General features: G+C 40.2%; 1 protein-coding gene across 1 annotated transcript in view; it reads left to right on the top strand.

Moving 5' to 3' along the window:
• The window catches only part of LOC145246005 (uncharacterized), a 200,439-nt gene that overhangs the window by 17,403 nt on the left and 170,376 nt on the right, over positions 1-12,660 (top strand). The gene's annotated exons all lie outside the window — the stretch shown is intronic.

Genomic DNA, 12,660 nt, shown 5'->3' with positions numbered 1-12,660 from the left:
ATGACTCACAATCTTTGTTTCGGCTTGACTTTTTATAGTCATCGGCGAACCCAATTGTTGCGGTAATGCAAGTATCGCTCACAAACGTTTTTCTTTGTAATTTAACGGTCCCAGGTTCGCTCCCCGATATAGACATGCACAACTCATACTTTTTGTGCGCTTTTGTGCATGCTCGTCACATGACCCTAACAGGTTATTAAAGAGGAGATATTTCTCTACAAAACAGTGCCATTTTCGGATTTTTTTGAATTTTTAGGGAGTTGAGTTAATGCTTTTCAGGCACTCCCTAATAAAATAAATATTTCAACACAAGCTACTGAATAAACGAACAAACGACTTCATAAAACTTGCAAGGAAAAGGTTTATTGAAGTAAGGCGAGATGCCATTTAGATATAGCTGGGATAGAACTCGTCTGCCTTTGCCCGGTAGTTATTCCCAAGTGGGGACTGTCGATACCGATGTAGGCAGAGAGAGAGTGAGGAAACAGGTCCGCTCTCCTTGACGTCTCGCTGGAAAAAAAGGGAAGAGTTTTTCTTGTCCGGGACGGAAACAGTTATAGTTCCTTAAGGGGGTAAGGAAGATCCCTGCTCTATGCCTCTGATTAGTCAGTATGTGCCATATCGCACAGTTAGGGGAGGCACTGACGCACAAGAAAAGAGTTCTATTTGTTTCTGCTACATCACTCCCTGCTTAAGCTGAAAGCCGACAGAGAAAAAGGTAGCAGAATGAATAGCAAAAAAATTAAAAAAATGTCAATTTATTCATGTTATTTTTTTGTTTTTACGAAGAAAAAAAAATGTTCTTAGTTTTCTGTAAAAAGTTTGGGAATATTCTTTTTTTTATATATAAAACGTTCTTTTTTGAGGAAAGGAGAGAAAGAAAAGTTTCTTTTTTAACAGAAATATACAGTTTTGCATAGTTTCTTTGGCCAATGTACCCGTCGGCCACTACGTGTAGTGGTCACATAACTGTTCTCACATGGAGCATTTACCTCAGGTGTATGATGATGCTGTGTGTATGTTGGAGGAATGTGTGGTTCATGTATTAATGTTCCCAGAAAGGCTCTTTTTGCCCTATCTATGGAAACTGTCTCTTCTTTACCACTAATGTTGAGGATAAAAGTTTTATCAGTGCGTGAAAGCATGCGATAAGGACTAGTATAGGGTGGAGTTAGGGGAGCTTTTATTGTATCCTTTCTAAGGAACATGTGGGTCCATGTTGATATGTTCTTCGGGACCAAAGATTTTATGGTCTGTTTCCTAGGGTGCATTGGTGGTAGCTTACTGAGATAGGCTCGTAGTCTGTTGACTACTGAGTCAGTTGTATCTTCTATCGGAGTCAGCAATGATAGAGGTGCTCCATAGACTAGTTCGGCTGCAGAATATCCCAAGTCCTCTTTGATTGAGGCATGACAGCCAAGAAGGACAACCGGTACATATTCGCTCCATCGCTGTTGGTCAGGGTAAGCATGTAATGCTGCTTTCAATTGGCAATGGAAGCGTTCAATCATCCCGTTAGAAGCAGGGTGATAGCTTGTAGTATGAATATGTTGGATCCCTAGAATCCTGGAGAGTTCCTGGAAGAGGTGGGATTCAAACTGTACACCACAATCAGTGGTGATGGTGGTGGGAACTCTGTAACGCAATATCCAGCCTGATATAAGGGCTCGCGCTACGGACTCAGCCGAAATGTCTGTGAGGGGAATGGCTTCAGGCCACCATGTGAAACGGTCTATACAGGTCAGGAGATAAGTGAATCCCTGACTGACCGGCCAAGGTCCAACCAGGTCGATGTTCACATGGCTAAACCGAGCGTCTGGGGTGGTGAATGTTCCAAGGGGTGCACGGATATGCTTGTGCACCTTTGACTTTTGGCAGGATACACAGGAACGTGTCCAGGCAGTGATATGACACCTCATATTTGGCCAGAAAAATCTAGCTGTAATCAGCTTCACTGTGGCTCTGCATCCGGGGTGTGCCAAATTGTGTAGGGTGTCAAAAACAACTCTACGATGAATCAATGGAACGAATGGTCGAGGTGAATTCGTTGAGGTGTCACAAATAATCTGCATGTCCTAGGTAGGCATGGGCAGGTATGCGAATTTGCAAGTTGCAAATTCAGGTGACGACGGATCCAACATGTCCAGACTTGGCTGGTCTAAGGCCATCTGCTGTAAGTCGATATCCAATGGTGAGGACAGAATTAATGGGAAGGCGGGACAAAGCATCTGCCGCAGCATTCTGCTCACCTGAGATATGTCAGATATCGCTGGTCAATTGCGAAACAAAATCCAAGTGGCGTGTTTCACAGGGAGAATATTTGTCCGGCTTAGAACGAAGTGCGTATGTAAGCGGACGGTGATCAGTGTAGATCACAAATTGACGGCCCTTGAGTGAATGTTGGAAATGTTTCAGTGTGAGGTACATTGCCAGGAGTTCACGGCCAAACATGATGTAATGTTGTTCTGCCGGTTTCAGCTGTCTCGAAAAGTATGCGAGAGGTTGTAACTGTTGTTGGTGCTGCTGTTGCAACACTGCACCTACAGCTGTGCCTGATGCGTCAACGACCAGTGAAAACTGTGCATCGGGTACAGGATGTACAAGTAGAGATGTTGTCGCTAGTTTTGTTTTCACTTCATTGAAAGCTTTTAGCTGGGCCTCATTACGTGAGATCTGCTCATTTTTCTTCTTCCTGTTACGTAACAGGTCGGAAAGAGGAGCTAGAAGATTCGCACAGTGTGGGATAAAGCGTCTGTAGTAGTTCAACAGACCAAGGAAGTGCCTTAGTTGGCGAAGTGAAGTGGGTGGTTGAAGGTCTTGCAGAGCCTTCACCTTTTCCGGTAATGGAGGTATACCGTCTGGGCTGATAATGTGGCCCAGGAAAACTAGTGACGAAGCACCGAAAACGCATTTACCAGGGTTAATCCTCACCTGGTATTGCTGAAACCGTTCGAATAGTAGGCGGAGGTGAGTGACATGTTCCTCAGGTGAGGCACTTGCCACGAGGATGTCGTCTATGTAGTTCATAGCTAAGAATTCAAATGCTCCAAATGGAGTTGTTACCGTAGTCTTAGGTATGTCGGCCGGATTCACTGGAATCTGATGGTAAGCCTTAACTAGGTCTAGTTTGGAGAAGGTCTTACAACCATGCAGTGAGGAAGCAAAATCTTGTATATGTGGGATTGGGTAACGATCAGGTACCGTCATGGCATTGAGTCGTCGGTAGTCCCCAGTTGGACGCCAACCTCCATCTCGTTTCGGGACCATATGCAAAGGGGAAGCCCATGGACTGGACGAGGAGCGTATTATTCTTATTCTGCCTTCGCTGCCTTAAGTTTATCAGCAGGGAGGCGGCGAGGGCGTGAGAAAACAGGAGCACCTGTGGTCTCGATGTGGTGTTTTGTGGTGTGCGTGGGTTTGCTCACCACAAAATTTAAGTTGGTTAACTCCGGGTAGGAGTCTAAGGCGGTCTGATACGGGCTATCTGAAGCGGCAATGAAGAATACTGGGCTGATAGAGGGGGTGTTTGTTTTTACACCAGGGACAGAAAGTTCTGTATTTGCGTCTATCAGCTGGCGTCTGCGCATATCCACCATCAGGTTGAAGTGATGCAGGAAGTCCGCGCCTAGTATGGGGTAGGGTAAATCTGCTATAGTGAAGACCCACGTAAAGTCTCTCCGTAATTCCAAGTCCAGAGAACGAGAAATTTGACCGTACATGGGAATGGGAGAATGATTTACCGCTTGCAGTGTGATGGACGACACTGGAGGCTTCTCTGTGAGAAGTTTAAGTGGCCAAATACTACAAGCTGCTCCTGTATCGACCAAGCAACGCGCTTGGGATAAGGAGTCAGTGATAAAATAGGCACGGTTGTGGGTGGTTTGTGGAGAATGTGCCCTGCTCAGTTCTACCGACGATCGTTTCCCTGGTTCAAATATGAACAGGGCATTTTACAGCGCCGTGCATCCTTGCCAAAATGACTATGATAAAAGCATAGCCCTGGCTTGCTAGAGTGACGGCGGTGATGTGGGGATGGCGAACGGCTCTTGTAGTGGCGTCGGGGCGAATGTGGCCTGCTCATGTTCAGCTTACTCACCTCTCTAGTGAGGCGTTCGATGGCTGTAAGCATAGCCACCAATGTTGCTTCTTGCGTTACCTTTCTATCTGCTGCAGAGCCCGTGGGTACTTCAGCCTGTTGCTGAGGGATCACCGCGGTGGTAGGCCCTCTCACAAAATCCATTACTTTATCTGCCGACACTGCTACTACGTCGACGGGATGCTTCTCTATCATAGGCGCTAGTATTGCCTTTACTTGCGCTGGCAGCCTTGAAAAGAAAAGCTGCTTAATTAAGGTACTGTAAGGGGGGGACATCTTCTGCCAGCTCCCTCATTCTGCGGAGTAACTCTGTTGGCCTGCGGTCCCCTAAATGTTCGTCATAGACCAACGTTTCAAAACGTTTTTCCGCTGAGACTGACGCCCGGAGCAGTACCTCCCGCTTTATGCTGTCATATATAGCGTTAAGAGGGGTGTCAGTTATTAAGTCCTTGACAACAGGAGTCAAAGATGCGGGGAAAGCACTAAATAACATATGTAATTGTGTTTGCTCCGAAACGTTGTTCGCAGCAAAATATGATTCGAGTTGGGCAAGCCAAACTCGAATGTCACCGGCAAAGGCGGGCAATGTTTTCATTTTAAAAGGAAAATAGACAAAAAAATATAAATAACGTATCCGGATACTAGAATGACGTGAGAAAAAGGGAAAATATTGAGACAGAGGCAAAAATAAGAAAAATATTTAACAGGCTAAAAAGAGGAGAGAAAAATTTTACCAGAAAATAAACTAAAAAATGGTTCAAAAGAGCAGTGGTAAAAAAAAAAAGTGTACAATATGTGTGTGTGGGTGTTTTTTTTTGTGTGTGTGTGTGTGCCTGTGTGTGTAGCCTATAACCTGGAGATAAATGAATTCTTTAAACGGGTACTTACGTGTTGGCCGATAGGTGAAAGCAAGTTTTTTTTTTGTTTTTTTTTTTTTAGTAAAAGTTCTCTTTCTTGTTTTGCGGAATTAACTGTCCCTCGAATTACTTGTCTCCTGTTCGCATGTGTGTGCGTTCTAGCGTCGTTTTCCCCAGGAGGAGGGTGAGAGAAAAACTTTTAGTCACTTTGGTTTTCAGGTCATTTACGACGAAATGCTATCCATGTCTCTCGCATTCTTTTTCCTAGGAATCCAGCACGCGGGCCAAAAGAGTCTGGTGCAGGAAATAATGTCTTCTTTTTTCGTTTTTTTGATACGGTGACGAAGAAAAAAATGTTCCCGTGAGGAATTTTTTTTTTTTTATATATATATCCTTCTCAGAGGTGTGAAGTTTATCCGTAGTATTACTTTTCTTGAGGAAAGTATTTCAGGAATTTCTGCTCGCCGTCCCTTTCCTTGCTTAGACGGGGTAGAAGTCTGGCTCGCCATTCAGTAAACTTGTGTACACGTCGGGTCACCATTTTAGGGAGTTGGGTTAATGCTTTTCGGGCACTCCCTAATAAAATAAATATTTCAACACAAGCTACTGAATAAACGAACAAACGACTTCATAAAACTTGCAAGGAAAAGGTTTATTGAAGTAAGGCAAGATGCCATTTAGATATAGCTGGGATAGAGCTCGTCTGCCTTTGCCCGGTAGTTATTCTCAAGTGGGGACCGTCGATACCGATGTAGGCAGAGAGAGAGAGAGAGTGAGGAAACAGGTCCGCTCTCCTTGACGTCTTGCTGGAAAAAAAAGGGAAGAGTTTTTCTTGTCCGAGACGGAAGCAGTTATAGTTCCCTAAGGGGGTAAGGAAGATCCCTTCGCTATGCCTCTGATTGGTCAGTATGTGCCATATCGCACAGTTAGGGGAGGCACTGACGCACAAGAAAAGAGTTCTATTTGTTTCTGCTACAAATTGAATTTATTTCATATTTCTTTCACTGAAGTTTTCAAGTTGGATTTTTTTTTGTAAAAAAACAACTTAAAACCCTTTTTTAAGCTCACCATATTGATAAGTGACCTTTTTTTTTTTTTTAAAGTACTATTTTTTATACCTAGAGATTCACAATATCACATGCACCAAATTTGAAAAACACCAACATTTTTTTTGTGTAAAAAATAAAGCGGCGTTCACCAAAATTAGTGACATAACTTGAAGTAGCCTGAAAAAAAATCTATTTAACAGACACAAGAAAAAGAATTATATATCTATAAAGCAAAAAGATTAAATTTTATTTAAATCAAAACTTTATCAAAATAATCCAAAAAATAAACGAGATATCACAAGTTGGAGTTAAGGGAAATTTAACTAGTTTGGGATACCTACTCACAAGAGAGAGTCCTGCTGCTACAAATGAAGGGATACAATGCTGAACAAAAAAATTTATATGATCATACAGTACTGCTGAACAATTATTTAATATAATAACACAGTATTGCTGAACGAATATATTATATGATAATAAAGTATTACTAGTAGAATATTTAATATAATTAAGTATTTCTGAACGAATATTTAATATAATCATACAGTATTGACAAATGTGTAACATTATTGCAGTGAATATAAGTTATCTCCTCTTTGATAATCCAAGCTATAAAAGCTGTACATTTCTGCTTGTCAAGTTGACGAGTGGTAAGATTCTTAAATGAATAAAAGATTACTAGACAGAATCTCTTGTTCTGTTTTCATTACAATTTATTCAGTTAAGAATGGAACAATTTATGTGACCAGAGCAATTTACAATAGATCCAGATAATGATTCAGCTGACAAGTGCTGGAAACATTTGTGGGAGACATTTATAAATTTCATCGAGGTTCTACATTCAGAAAGACCCGGATGTCCCATCAATAAGTGTGTGCTTCTAACCAACTACCTGTTTCACACAGCCAATGAAATTATCTTGGATTGCGTTACCTATGAAGAAGCAATATATAGCCCCAAAAATAAGATATTTTCTAGACACCTACTTGCAACTCGCTGACAAGATTCAGGCAAAACATTGGACCATTTCCTTAAGAGCCTTCAGACACTGGGCAAATATTGCAACTTTTGCTCAATAACAGCATTAGAGACCCAAGAGAAACACATTTTGGATGCCTACATTAACAGCTTACATAATGCTCAGGTTAGACGTCTTCTTGAGAATAAGACCCTTACACTTAGAACAGCTTACGAGCAAGCCTTTACCTTCAAATGTGCTATACAGCAATCTAGTTCTTATTTACAGATCATGGATGCTGCACTAAACCAACCTGTTCCTATTGCCCCCCCCCCCCACTCATGACGATAGTCCAACAAAGCTTCAAGAACAATCGGTCACTGCTGCTTTAAAAAGGGACACCTGCTGTGGCTTATTTAAACACCTACGAGTTTCATGCCCTGCCAGAGATACTCGTTGTCATAAATGTGGAAAACTTGGTTATTTTTCAGAGGTATGCAAGTCTTCTAAAATCTTATACAAACTCATCAAAATACATATGCAACTTTAGCCGCCTCCCCTGACTGTCTTTCAAAAATTATTGTAAAAGGGAAAATTAACGGGAGATCTACGAATGCTCTGCTTATACCGGGAGCTCAGAAAATTTTATCAAAAAAAGCTTGATAAAAAACAACAAATTGTATTTTGCCCCCTCCCCCAACAGAGTAACAATGGTAAATGCGTCATTGTCTACACTAGTAAGTGGTTATTGTTTGGTGAACTTACTATTTAATGACGTCTCCTATAAAACCACTAAATTAACCATAATTAAAAACCTTTGTTGCGAAATAATACTGGGACACGATTTTTTTCAGCAACACTCACAGATTGCAGTTTAACGCTCACATTGAAAATTTGTGGATTGGAGACAGTAAAAATCCAGTACTTGTCACTTTTTGACAACCTAACTGAAAACTGCAAACCCATAGCAGTAAGAAGCAGGCATTTTTCCTATGATAATAAAAAATTCATTGACTCCGAGATAAAAAGCTACTCGAGGAGAGTATAATTGAGCCTAGCAAATGACCCTGGAGGGCTCAGGTAGTTATAACCACTTATGAAAACCGTAAAAAGAGAATGATTATAGATTACTCCCAAACCATAAATAGATTTACTCTTTTGGACGCCTTCCCACTAACCAGGATAGATGAAATGATAGACAAAATAGCCAAATATCATATGTTTAGCACTCTGGATTGAAAAGCGCTTACCATCAGATTACCATTATACAGAGAGACAAACTATACACAGCTTTCGAGGCGAACAGTTGACGATATCAATTTCGCAGGATTCCTTTTGGCATTATAAATGGGGTAGCTTCCAAATGATGGTTGACCAAATCATAACGGATGAGAAACTGGAAGACACATTTGTGTACATTGACAATGTCACAGTATGTGACCATAATGAAAAGGAACAATGAAAAGCTCAGATGTTTCATGTCAATAAATACAACGACAAATGCCCATTTGGACTGGACAAAATAAACCTAGTGCAGTATACCATAAGAAAGGTTTTATAACACTGGACACAGATCGATCGGAACCTTTACTCCAGATGCTGGTCCCTTACAATCAGTCTTCCCTTTGATGTGCTATGCGCACGTTTGCTCACTACTTTCAATGGATTGCATCGTTCTCAGAAAAAATACATCAACATTAACACAAGTAGAGACGTTTCCTCTGTCCCATAAAGCTGTTGAGGCATTCGAGGGACTGGAAAAGGATATTGTGAAATCAGTAATTACAACAATAGACCAAAATATTCTTCTGGCTTCTTTAATACAAGCTGATCGTCTTGTAGCCTTTTTTTCAAGGATTCTCTCACTGGCTGAATGATGGCACCCTGCAATTGAAAAGGAAGCCTACGCCATAGTCAAGGCATTAAGAAAATGGCAGCACTACCTGATTGGACACCACTTTAAATTTATTACTGACTAAAAATCGGTTGCTTTTATGTTCAACTCTAAGACTACAAGCAAAATAAAGAATGAGAAAATAGCGAAGTGGAGAATCAAACTATCTTGTTTCTCCTTTGACGTCAGCAACCGACCCGGCAAGGAGAACTTAACAGCTGATACACTGTCAAAAGTATGCTGTATGGCATCAAGCTGGGACAAACTCTGAATGCTACATAACAATCTCTATCAACCGGGCATTACTTGAATAGTTCATGCTGTGAGGTGTAAAAACTTGCCTTTCTCAGTGGAGGAGGTAAAAAGAATTACAAATTCCTACCGAACGTGTGCTGAAATAAGACCTTGATTTTATAAACCCAAAACTGGCGTTTTGATAAAAGCAATACAACCGTTTGAAAGATTCAATCTTGATTTTAAAAGACCGCTACCAAGCAAAACAAGGAACCGATATATATTAACAGTTGTCGACGAATATTCATGATTTCTTTTGCCTTCCCTAGCTCAGACATATCGGCTGCTGCAATTATACAATGTCTCTATTCATTATTCACTGTCTTTGGAGTTCTTACCTATATACATTCGAACCGAGGAGCTTCTTATATGTCAAAGCAGCTTCGACAATTTTTACAGGAATGAGGAGTAGCTATACGCCGGACAACTCCCTACAAACCCAAGGGTAATGGCTAATGCAAAAGATATAATGGTATTATTTGGAAGACCGCATCAAATAACGAATTTTGGATTGATAATTGGGAAAATCTCCTTCCTGTCACATTAAATGTCATTTCGTCCCTATTGTGTACTGCCATGAATGCCACCCCACACAAAAGGTTCTTACCTTTTCAGTGATGGAGTTCGACGGAAGCTTCACTTGCATCTTGGCTCTCTCGATTCGGTACTATGTTTTCTGAGATAATATGCACGTTACACCTAGAATGATCTTTTGGTGGATGAGGTAGAGCACATAGGGGTGAATCCCTAGAATGCCCTAGAACAATATGCAGATGGTAAAGAGTCTAATGAGCCTCCCAGAGACCTAGCACCTGCCAGAGACATACCAGGACCATGGACAACCCTTGAGGACAGACCAACTCCCCCTAACACTGAAGCCCCTCTGGAAGATCATGGCACTGAAATTGCTCCTGACACATCGTCTAATGATACTGTCTCCGTTGGGGCTCCATCAGACACTTCCGATGGACCAACACCTGAATCCCTGGCAGATGAAGGACTAAAAACGTGTTCATCCAGAGACTGACTCTGACACGGAACGATCTGCTCGTCTGAGAAGGAAATATTTCAGGGCAAGGTATTTTAGAGCCTTCCTACTTAAGTACTCTGACCTCGAATCATGGACTGCCGAGGTGACCACTGCGAGCTCATAGGGAGCCTGGACATTTAAGGGATTTTTTTTGCCTATCAGTGAGAAATGTGGTGGGGGAGAATGTTGTGAATATGGGTTATTTCCTCTTTGCATTTGTACATTTCCGCTTATCAAGTAGACGAGTAGTAAGATTCTTAATTGAATAAAAGATTACTAGCAGGACCTGTGGAAATTCCACAGGGGACTCATTCATATGTAATATATTGATGTTGATATTCTGTAGATGTTCAGTGTAAATGGAGATGGTCTGATATTATTGTAGCTTTTTTGTTAAAACTGAAAAAGTATTTATCTAAGCTAGCATGAACACCTGGCAAAGCCCGGTCATAAAGTATGCTTAAATATGATATTTTAATTCTTGCAGATTTCATATATATTATTATAGAGTTAATGTTCTATCGATTTTTATATATTATAAAGTTGCGATTTCAAAATAAAAAATATATATCCATATGATTTGGGTGCATTAGCTTGAATCGAAACCGAATTAAAAACTTATGAAAAAAAAAATATATATATATAACTTGAGTTTCTTCATCCATAATCAAAAGCAAAACTTATGAAGAATTCTTGATAAAATTATTTATAAAAGAAATAGATTATTGGAGTGCCATTAGCTATAATCAAAACTGAAACCAAAATTTATAAGGAATTCTTGGTAAAATTATTTATAAAAAAGTTAAATGACTTGAGTGCCATCAGCTATAATCAAAACTGAAAGCAAAACTTACAAAGAATTCTGGGTAAAATTAGTTATGAAAAGAAATGGAAGTACATAACAATTAAACGACCCAGATGTAAGCGTGACACAGAAAATAACACACGCAATCATATTAATATATAGAGAATCATACAGCATTACTAAATAAATATTTAATTTAATAACGCAGTATTGCTGAACAGATATATTATTTATTTATTATCATACAGTATTGCTTAATGAATTTTAATATAATCATATAGTTTTGCTGAATGAATAATTTATATTATAATGCAGTATTACTGAATGAATAGTAAATATGATAACACAATATTGCTGGATGAATATAATATATCGCATATCCCTCCATATTTACATGAATAAACTAGAAACTAGCAGGAAAAGTGATGGTGATAATAATGGTGACACTAAGATGAACCCCGTTCGTTAATACAACATAAATGATCACACTAAACACACACGACAAAATCAAAGCCCATTTCTTTATATACCCACATCATTTCTTTATATACCCACATCATTTCTTTATATACCCACATCAACAGAATAATTTGCAATTCACCTCAACAAAGAAAACCATCAGAGGAAGCTGTCCATCAAAAGGAAAAATCATAATCTAAAAGCACAAAATCACAGCAGACGCAACTCCGGCAGCAGATAAACATGAATAATTATCCCATAAAACACTTCAACAGTACAACACCTACTAGAACGCATTCACAACTTTCTTAGCTTTAAATCGATATAACACATGTATACAAACATCAAACAGACGACTCCCTACAACACATTACAACACAAAAAACAAACACAAATAAAAGAACGAAAACGACAACCAGTGCTCAAAGCAATCTTTGTCCACAACTACATCCGCAACACAAATATAAATACGACAGCTTTTTCGACAAGCAGACAGATCAGCCCAGTGTATCAAGCTGTGAAGTTCATTCCGTCAGCAGCCGGCAGCCATTAACTCTTCGTCAGTGACAACAGCTATTAAGATTACTACACTCCCGCCGTCACCACAGCCGCCACCACCAGATCACCACAGCTCGTCAGACAGCAAGCCTTGTCCCGCCAGCAGCATCAGCCACTGTCACCAACTCTCCATCAGCAACAGCAGCTATTAAGATTACTCCTGTTCTGCCGTCGCCGCCAACCCCTTGTGATACCGAACAGCAGCTATTAAAATTATTCCTCCTTTGTCGCTGTCACCGCACCCGTATATCAGACACCAGAACACCTAAGCCACGTTCCTGTCATCACTGCCACTGCACCCGTACTCCAGACACCAGAACACCTAAGCCACGTTTCTGTCATCGCTGCTCCCACTTCAGCTTGACAATAACACCAGATCATCGAGTTCATATCAACATTCATCCAGCATTCTTACCGATATCTCACTGCCGCCGCTGCTGTCAAAATATCCTGACACCAGTTCATTTCACGAATGTTTTAACTTTAAATAAAAGTTTAAACTCAACCTTTTCGTTTGTCCCTTTCTTGCTTCCATATGCTCAGTTTTGTAATATAACAAATATTTTATAGTTTATATGCTGAACGAATATTAATAATTATCATACACTATATCTTAACAAAAAATTCATATTATGATACAGTATTTCTGAAAGAATATTT

This window comes from Euprymna scolopes, chromosome 23, assembly GCF_053919585.1.
Source record: "Euprymna scolopes isolate OS-2025 chromosome 23, ASM5391958v1, whole genome shotgun sequence".
Classification (NCBI taxonomy): Eukaryota; Metazoa; Mollusca; class Cephalopoda; order Sepiida; family Sepiolidae; genus Euprymna; species Euprymna scolopes.
The sequence above is the reverse complement of the archived record's forward strand: the minus strand, read 5'-3'. Positions and strand labels throughout refer to the sequence as shown.